Source organism: Corylus avellana, chromosome 4, assembly GCF_965113065.1.
Source record: "Corylus avellana chromosome 4, dhCorAvel1.hap1.2, whole genome shotgun sequence".
Classification (NCBI taxonomy): domain Eukaryota; kingdom Viridiplantae; phylum Streptophyta; class Magnoliopsida; order Fagales; family Betulaceae; genus Corylus; species Corylus avellana.
In genome coordinates, this window is record NC_142493.1 from 6,668,550 (window position 1) to 6,676,475 (window position 7,926).

General features: G+C 36.0%; 1 pseudogene; it reads left to right on the top strand.

Annotated features, from left to right (window-relative positions):
* LOC148586206 (lectin beta-1 and beta-2 chains-like) overlaps positions 1-6,445 on the top strand; it is a 45,341-nt pseudogene extending 38,896 nt beyond the window's left edge.
* Positions 6,446-7,926: the final 1,481 nt, after the last annotated feature.

Here is a 7,926-nt window from a genome sequence, read left to right on the forward strand (position 1 = left end):
AGGTCTATTGTTGAGTAGCCAGGATTTCGCCCTATCATGTAGGGACAGAGGGAATAACCAAAGACGCACCGCTTCTGCTGGGGCATTTTGCGTATTAACAATGTCGCAAATTTCCAAAAAAATTCTCACATGAACATATGGATCCTCATTCTCTAATCCTCTAAATGCAGGAAGGTGACCTATTGTACTCGGTTTCAGCTCAAAGCGAGTAGCTGGCAACACTATACACAACGGTGTGTTGGTCTTATTGGGTACAAACAGCTCCCTAAGGGATCTAGGTTAATTTCGTTCTCCCATCTTAACAGACTTTTCCGAATCAGACTCGAAACTTTGAGAATTGGTGGGTGAGTTTGGTGGCTATCGTAGATTCTCTCTTGCCGTTCTTTCAATATCGGGATCAAAAGTGTTTAACTCCAAATTTAAAGATCTACGACCAAACATGCAAAAAGGAACTAACAAACTAACAAACTAACAAACTGAAATTGAATTGAAGTAAATTATATTATATTAAACTAACTAAACACAATTGCAAGCAAAAATTAATTTAAACAGAAACTAAAAACTCATGAAAAAGGACCAAAATATTTTGGCTAAAATCTACTGAACTGTTGCGGTTGCTGTCTTGGCCACAAGTGCGCTCAATCGTAGCAGGGTTGTAACACAAACAAAACAACAAAACAACAAAACAACAAAAAAAAATCTTTTTGTTTTTTTTTTTTATTAGTAACACGAATAAAACAAAACAAATTGCAGAAAAATAAAATCCTAATTATAACTATTAGAAGAATAAAACTAATCTATAAATAAATTGGTTTCAAAAAAATAAACAAATTCCTTGGCAATGGCGCTAAAAACTTGTTGTGCAAATTTATTTAACTCGCAAGTGCACGAATCAATTGTAGTTAATGGATTGCAAGTGCGAGGTCGAACCCACAGGGAATTGTATTATTGAAAGCAATTTTAAATCTAAATTAATTAAACCCTAATCTAGTTCCAAATTTTTGAGAGATTTTTTTGTTTGAATGAAAAAGCAAAAGCATGAGCAATTTAAAGTAATTAAAATCTTATGACGAAGCACTAAGGTTTCGAAATCCGCACTCACAAATTCATAACAACATAATTTCATGATTTATAATATTCCCCAAAGTTCTCACATATAAATCTTAAGTTTGTTTTACTATTGCTTCAAAGAATTAATCAAAAGATCCCATGTATCCATTCATAACTCAAATTACAAAAGAAATCCAATATTCAATCAAATCATTAACTATATCCGTAAATCACAAGAAAATATCCAATCTTTATCAAAACTTCAATTGTATCCAGAGAATAAATCACAGAGGAAATCCAATTTTTAATAAAGAAAACCAAGCAATCAATTATATTGAATAATCTTAAATCATCAAGTGTATCCTTGAATCACAAAAGATATCCAAGAATTATTCAATTCAATTGATTAGAAGTAAAACAATAGAGCAATTAAACCATTAAATTGGGAAATATTACATACATGAAACAAAGTTGCTAATTATAAGTGAGGCTTCATCTTCAACCTCGGTTGAAGGTTTAGCCTCTCATGTTATTGAAAAACAAAACAAGATTGATTGAATTCATAATGTAAAATTGAATACTTACAAATAATAATCACAAAGTTGAGATCCAAAAGCTAGGAAAACCTTAAACTCTCTTCTTTCTCCTTTGCAATCTTGAAATTCGTAGCCTCCCTAACTAATCTGATAATTGCCTATTTATAGACCTAAAACTTAGGGTTATACAAGTTGAAATCGGATAAAATTCGTCCAGGCTTGTACTCTTTAATTGCGGGACAATTTTGGAATAGTAAACTTCCGAATTGGGAAAATCCTCTTTCACAATGAATTGTATCATTTTGAGTTAGCTTTCCAATACCACTTGAATCACCTCAATCGATTATGTGATCGAAAAGTTATAGTCAAAATACTGAGACGTGTTCAGAATTTGAATTTGAATCCAATCCAAAATTTTATCCAATCTGAACCTTAATCCAATCTTATCTTTAATCCGATTTAACCATTTATTGGATTTGGTTAAGCTTAACCACATCATCTAAGTCTTCTCAAAGTATGTTTTCTTCTGAAAAATAGTTTTTCTTCAATGACCTACAAAATACTAAAAATACAAAACTAACACAGAACATTAGATAATAACACAGCTAAATGATTAACACAAGTAAATTAAGGGGTCAAAATTTGCAATATTTGGCAGACATTATGAGGCGGCTACCGAAGTATTTGAGTTGATTAAACTCAAGTTGAGGACGGCCCCACTACTTGTCCTTCCAAATTTTGAATTGCCATTTGAGTTGCATTGTGACGCTTCCAAAGTTGGCATTGGAGCGGTTTTGAGTCAAGGTGGAAGACTGGTGGCATTCTTTAGTGAAAAGTTGAGTGGCTCAAGGCTCAACTATAGCACCTACAATGTGGAGTTTTACGCATTGGTGCAATCATTGAGGCATTGGAGTTCCTACCTTGCCTACAATGATTTTATCTTGTACTCAAATCATGAGGCATTGAAGCACCTCAATAGTCAAAATAAACTCTCCTCCTGGCATGTAAAGTGGGCTGCATATGTACAACAATTCTCCTTCACCATCAAACACAAGTTGGGAGTTTTGAACAAAGTGGCCGACGCCTTAGTCAGAAGTCGACACTCTTGACGACTATGGCAAATGAGGTAATTGGATTTGACATTTTAAAGGATTCTTTAACGACTGACCCTCTTTTTGACCCTATTGTTGATGATGTGTTGTTGGGAAATCGGAGTGATTTTGGGCTGCATAATGGGTTCTTCGTCTAGGGCACTAAGCTATACATCCTTGAGGGTAGTCTTTGGTTGTGGATTATTCAAGAGTGCCACAATGAAGGGCACATGGGACGGGACAAAACTTTCCAGTTGGTGACAGAGAAGTTTTATTGGCCAAGCATGAGAAAAGAGGTGGAGAAGTTGGTGTGCTGTTGTAGGGTGTGCAAAGTATCAAAAGGAGCGGCTACAAATGTTGGTTTATATATGCCACTACCTATTCCGGAGGGTCCATGGACTAACATGAGCATGGACTTTGTGTTGGGTTTACCTTAGACCCAAAAAGGTAATGATTCCATCTTTGTAATAGTTGATCGATTTTCTAAGATTGTTCATTTTATTGCGTGGAAAAAGACTGCCGATGCCTTGAACGTGGTGCAATTATATTTTTGAGAAGTATACCGTCTCCACTACCTTCCATTGTCCATAGTTTCCGACCGCGACATGCGATTCCTTAGCCACTTTTGGTGGTGCTTGTGGCAGTTATCTCACACGAGACTTGATTTCAGTAGCGCTTACCATCCACGAATGGACGAGCAAACGGAGGTTGTTAATCGGTCATCGGGAGCATTGCTTAGAAGCTTAGTGGGTGAGCACCTCAAGTCATGGGACCAGCAGTTGTCCAAGCTGAGTTTGCCTACAATCGATCCATCAACCGGAGCACCGGCCTTAGTCCATTCACCATTATCTATGGGAGTAATCCACGGGCACCACTGGATTTAGCCCCTCTCCCTGATTTCAAGCGAATACACGCCAAGGTGGAGGACCTTATTGCACATATACAAGAGGGCCACAAATTAACCATCAAGAACCTAGAAGAATCCACGACAAAGTACAAGGCGGATGCGGACAAGAAGCGGTTGCTTTGGAATTTGAAGAAGGTGATTTTGTATGGGCAGTGCTAACCAAAGATAGATTTCCTATTGGTGAGTACAATAAATTAGCGGCTTGCACAATTGGTCCGGTGGAGATTGTGAAAAAGATCAACCCTATTGCTTATCAGCTGAAATTGCCCAGCCATATCAAGACGTCCGATGTTTTCAATGTCAAGCATCTTGTGCCATTTATGGAAGATTCGTCGGAGGAGGATGCGAATTCGAGGGCGAATTCTATTCATCCTGGAGAGGATGATGTAGACTACAATGCCTGGGAGTATATGAGGAAGACCCAAATGGATGAATGTGTGAAGACGCCCCAGAAGATGATGACAAGATCCCAAACTCGGGCAGCAAAGGAAGTAGTCCCTGGAACTGTGATCGATCACACTTTGACTACGATCGAGCGCAGCACACCTGATATGGAGAAGATAGTCCCTGGAACTGTGACCGATACCCCTTGCCTCTGTGATCGAGCACATGATCGAGTGCACAAGTCCCTGGAATTGCGACCGAGCCTGCGAACGAGTGCATGTTCGAGCGCACAAGTCCATTGTAGTGCGATCGATCACATTATACTTGTGATGGAGCGCACTCGGGGAATTTTATGTTAACTTTCCACTGTTATTTGCTTTAAACCGACTTAGTTTACTTGTTTTGCTAGGATTATGGCTGTTGGAGCCCTAATTCCACCCTTTATTAGTACTAGGAGTCTTGGGGCTATAAATATATGATTATAGCCTCTTGAAATGACAATTTATGTTATTTGATCAGTTTTCTTTTAATAAGAATTACTCAGAGGAGTTTTCTTCATATTTTCCCTTAAAACATTAGATAGACTCTATAGTTTTGAAAAGAATTCTCAGATCTTTGATAGACCTAAGATCTAAGAATTATTTATCCTCCTTCTTGTATTGTTTTACTCGCTTCCACTTAGTCAAGCTGCATCACCTTCTCTGTAACTCTCTCTCAATCTCTCATCTCTTCGTCCCTCTCTCTTTCTCTTTGATTATCTTTCCCTCACCTTTTTTTTTTTTAATAAAGAGGCTGATCAACCCAGTTTGGGTTAACCAGCCTGGTTTTTTCATTTTAATATTATTGCCACGTAGACTTTGATGGTGAAAATGTGGTCTTTTGATTGCATTCTAGCATTTCTCTTTACTTATAGGTTTTCATATTAGAATTATCTGCAATAATTTATTCTCAGACCCAAGTTCCAATATTGGCCTTTTACATCCTCAACATCAAACACTTCTCATTTCCAAAGTTTCTAAGCCTCGTCTATCTAAAGTGGCTAATCAGATTTCTAAAAAACCTCTCACATTGGATTAACAAAAGAGAAAAAAATGCAAAATGAATATTTTATTGGATTAGCAAAAAAAAAAAAAATGCTACATGTACCGGCACTATTCACAGGAGCCATTTTATTTTCTCCTACTATTTCTCTTCCACGTCTCTTTTTTCGCAAAATTTTCTCTTACTATTTCTTTTTCCACATCTCTTTTTTCCAAAAAGTTAAAAAATAGGATCTTTAGGAAAACTGCGATCCTTATAAAAAATTAAAATTTAAATAAAATTTAAATGATATAGATTAAAAATATATATATATATATATATATATATATATATATATATATATATATATATATATAATCAGATGTATGGTGTCTTTTAAAACTCATTAGCTAAATTAGATGAAATGGGTTTTCATTAGCCATTTTGCATAAAAATATACAGAAACCACTATAAAATACAACTATTTCAAAAATATTATAGTTGCAAAAATGATTATTTGAAAAATAATAATGGTTGAAAAATTATTGTGCTAAACGAATTACCATTGAAAAAATAAAGAGTACGTGAAATATGAATTTTAGAAAAGAAATAAAGATAGAATCAATAAAGAGTAAAAAAAGTAATATTTAAATGATATAGATAAAAATATAGCTAATCGGATGTAGAAGGCCTTTAAAAATTCATTAGTTAAACTAGTTAAAGTGAGTTTTGAGTAGTCATTTTGCATAAAAATTTGACTCTTCCATTGTGAGTGCTCTAATGATTGCCAATTTCTTCTCATTTATCAGTGTCAACTTCAACTTCCCCAGTTTCAGTTCTTTCGAACCTGATATAAGATGTTAGAGAGCTTTCGTTGAAGATCAAGTCATCAAACTCACCGACAACAATAACTGGGTCAAAATGAACCTTATAGGTCGAGCCACTTATTCCAGTCGCATGCACAAGTGGGACAAGGCATCCGAAAACCTCATCGATTTTACTACTCATTTTTCCTTTGTAATTGATTCTCAAAATAATACTAATTATGGAGATGGGCTTGCCTTCTTCCTAGCACCTCAGGGTTCAACAATTCCTGCTCACACCAGCGGCAGTGCTATGGGTCTTACAAGGGATGACCAGCGTCTAAACTCGACGGACAGTCCTTTTGTCGCCGTGGAGTTTGACATTTATCCAAACAAACCATGGGATCCGCAAAGGTGGCCCGGTGTACATTTAGGTATTGATATAAACTCCTTGAAATCTTCTACTAATGTGTCATGGGGTTGGCTAATACTTCTACTACTGAGGGGAGAACCAATGATGCTCAAATTAGTTATAGGGTTGGGTCCTTGTATTTTTTTTTTTTTTTTTTTTTAGTGGGTTTGTGATATAGCATGACTTAGTAGGTTGCAAAGAAGAACAGCAATAACGAACGTATATGTATTTCTAGATCTTGATACTATCAAAGGATCTCATAAATCTTATCTAAACGCTAGATATTCTCTAGGGTTTGAAGGGAAAACAGAAGAACGCTCAACTTTGAGGCTTTTTATCGAACAAAACTCATATATAATCAAAAGTTCTGTTCTAGGGTCTTATAAAACATGTATTTATAGGCCCCCAAACCTAAACCTAAAATTAAAACGAAATAGAGTCGGAATTAAAATTCTACAAGGCCCGTCCGAATAGGACATACACATGTCCGGACAGGTACTAACAAAGTGCGTAAATTAAACATAGGTGTGTTCAGACAGCCAAAGGCCCCGTCTGGACGGGCTTTACCAAGACTTCATTGTCGACGACATGTCCAGACATGTTCTGTCCGTGTCATGACACAAATTTCAGAAACTTCGAGTTAGGCCCAATGTCCCGTCAACTCTTTATGTAATCCTTAGCTTTTCTGATCTACATCATCCTCCCAAGTTAGAGAGAATTTGTCCTCAAATTCACACCCTCATTATTGAGGTCGGTAGGGGGTAAGTTCCACCCGTTTCCCCTTACATCATTCTCCCCTTGTTGGAGAGAATTTAGATGGGCCTTCCCGCGATCCTTTGGATGCCCAATCAACCCATACTATTCCTTCATTTCAAAGAAAATATGTGAGACATAACATTTGACACTTATTAAAGTAGGTTATAGAAAATTTCCTCAAAACTAATTTGAAGGACCTTTTTGTTGTTTCCGAAATTCATCCAGAAATAATTATAAATATCCCATTAAACAGTATTATTCACGGATAATTTTGGAAATACTATTAGGATGCATTTGGAATTACAATTTTACAAGAATAATCTACGTTTTTAAAAGATATTACAAAATATAAAGAGTTTGGTATTACAATTTAAAAAGCACTTAATTTAAATTAGGGAATAAATCTGCAATTTATATAAACAGGCTAGGAGTGCTTATTTTAAAAAGCGCAAATTTGAACCAAAATGACGATTTCGTATAGTAAATATTTGATAAAAAATTATTTTTAAACATATTTTATTAAACGTATTTATGATTTTAAAAAATAACGATTTCAAAAATTCAATTTTTTTTCTTTTAAATCCACTTATTAAAACATAAGTTCCACGGTGCACGAACCCTTTTCCGGTAGCACTGCTCTGGATTTCCCGGTCAACAGAGGTTAAAACCTTGACCACCTGACCAGCCGCCCACGTGATAGACTGACAGTTGAAGAGACGCTGCAAATTTTTATCAATCAAGAAATTTTATCTTTTTCATATTACAGTCTGAAATTTCTCAACAGACCCAACCACCATTCCAAGTCCAAATCATGACTAGTCGTAGAGAACTTTCTCATACGCGCTCCCTCCCGACTGAATGCATAATCTACGTACGACTTGACCGTCTCAGCCGATATTCAAATCAAGCCTGTATACAACAATCTATTTCTAGACAATTATCTGCAATTTCTTCTCAGACCCAACCT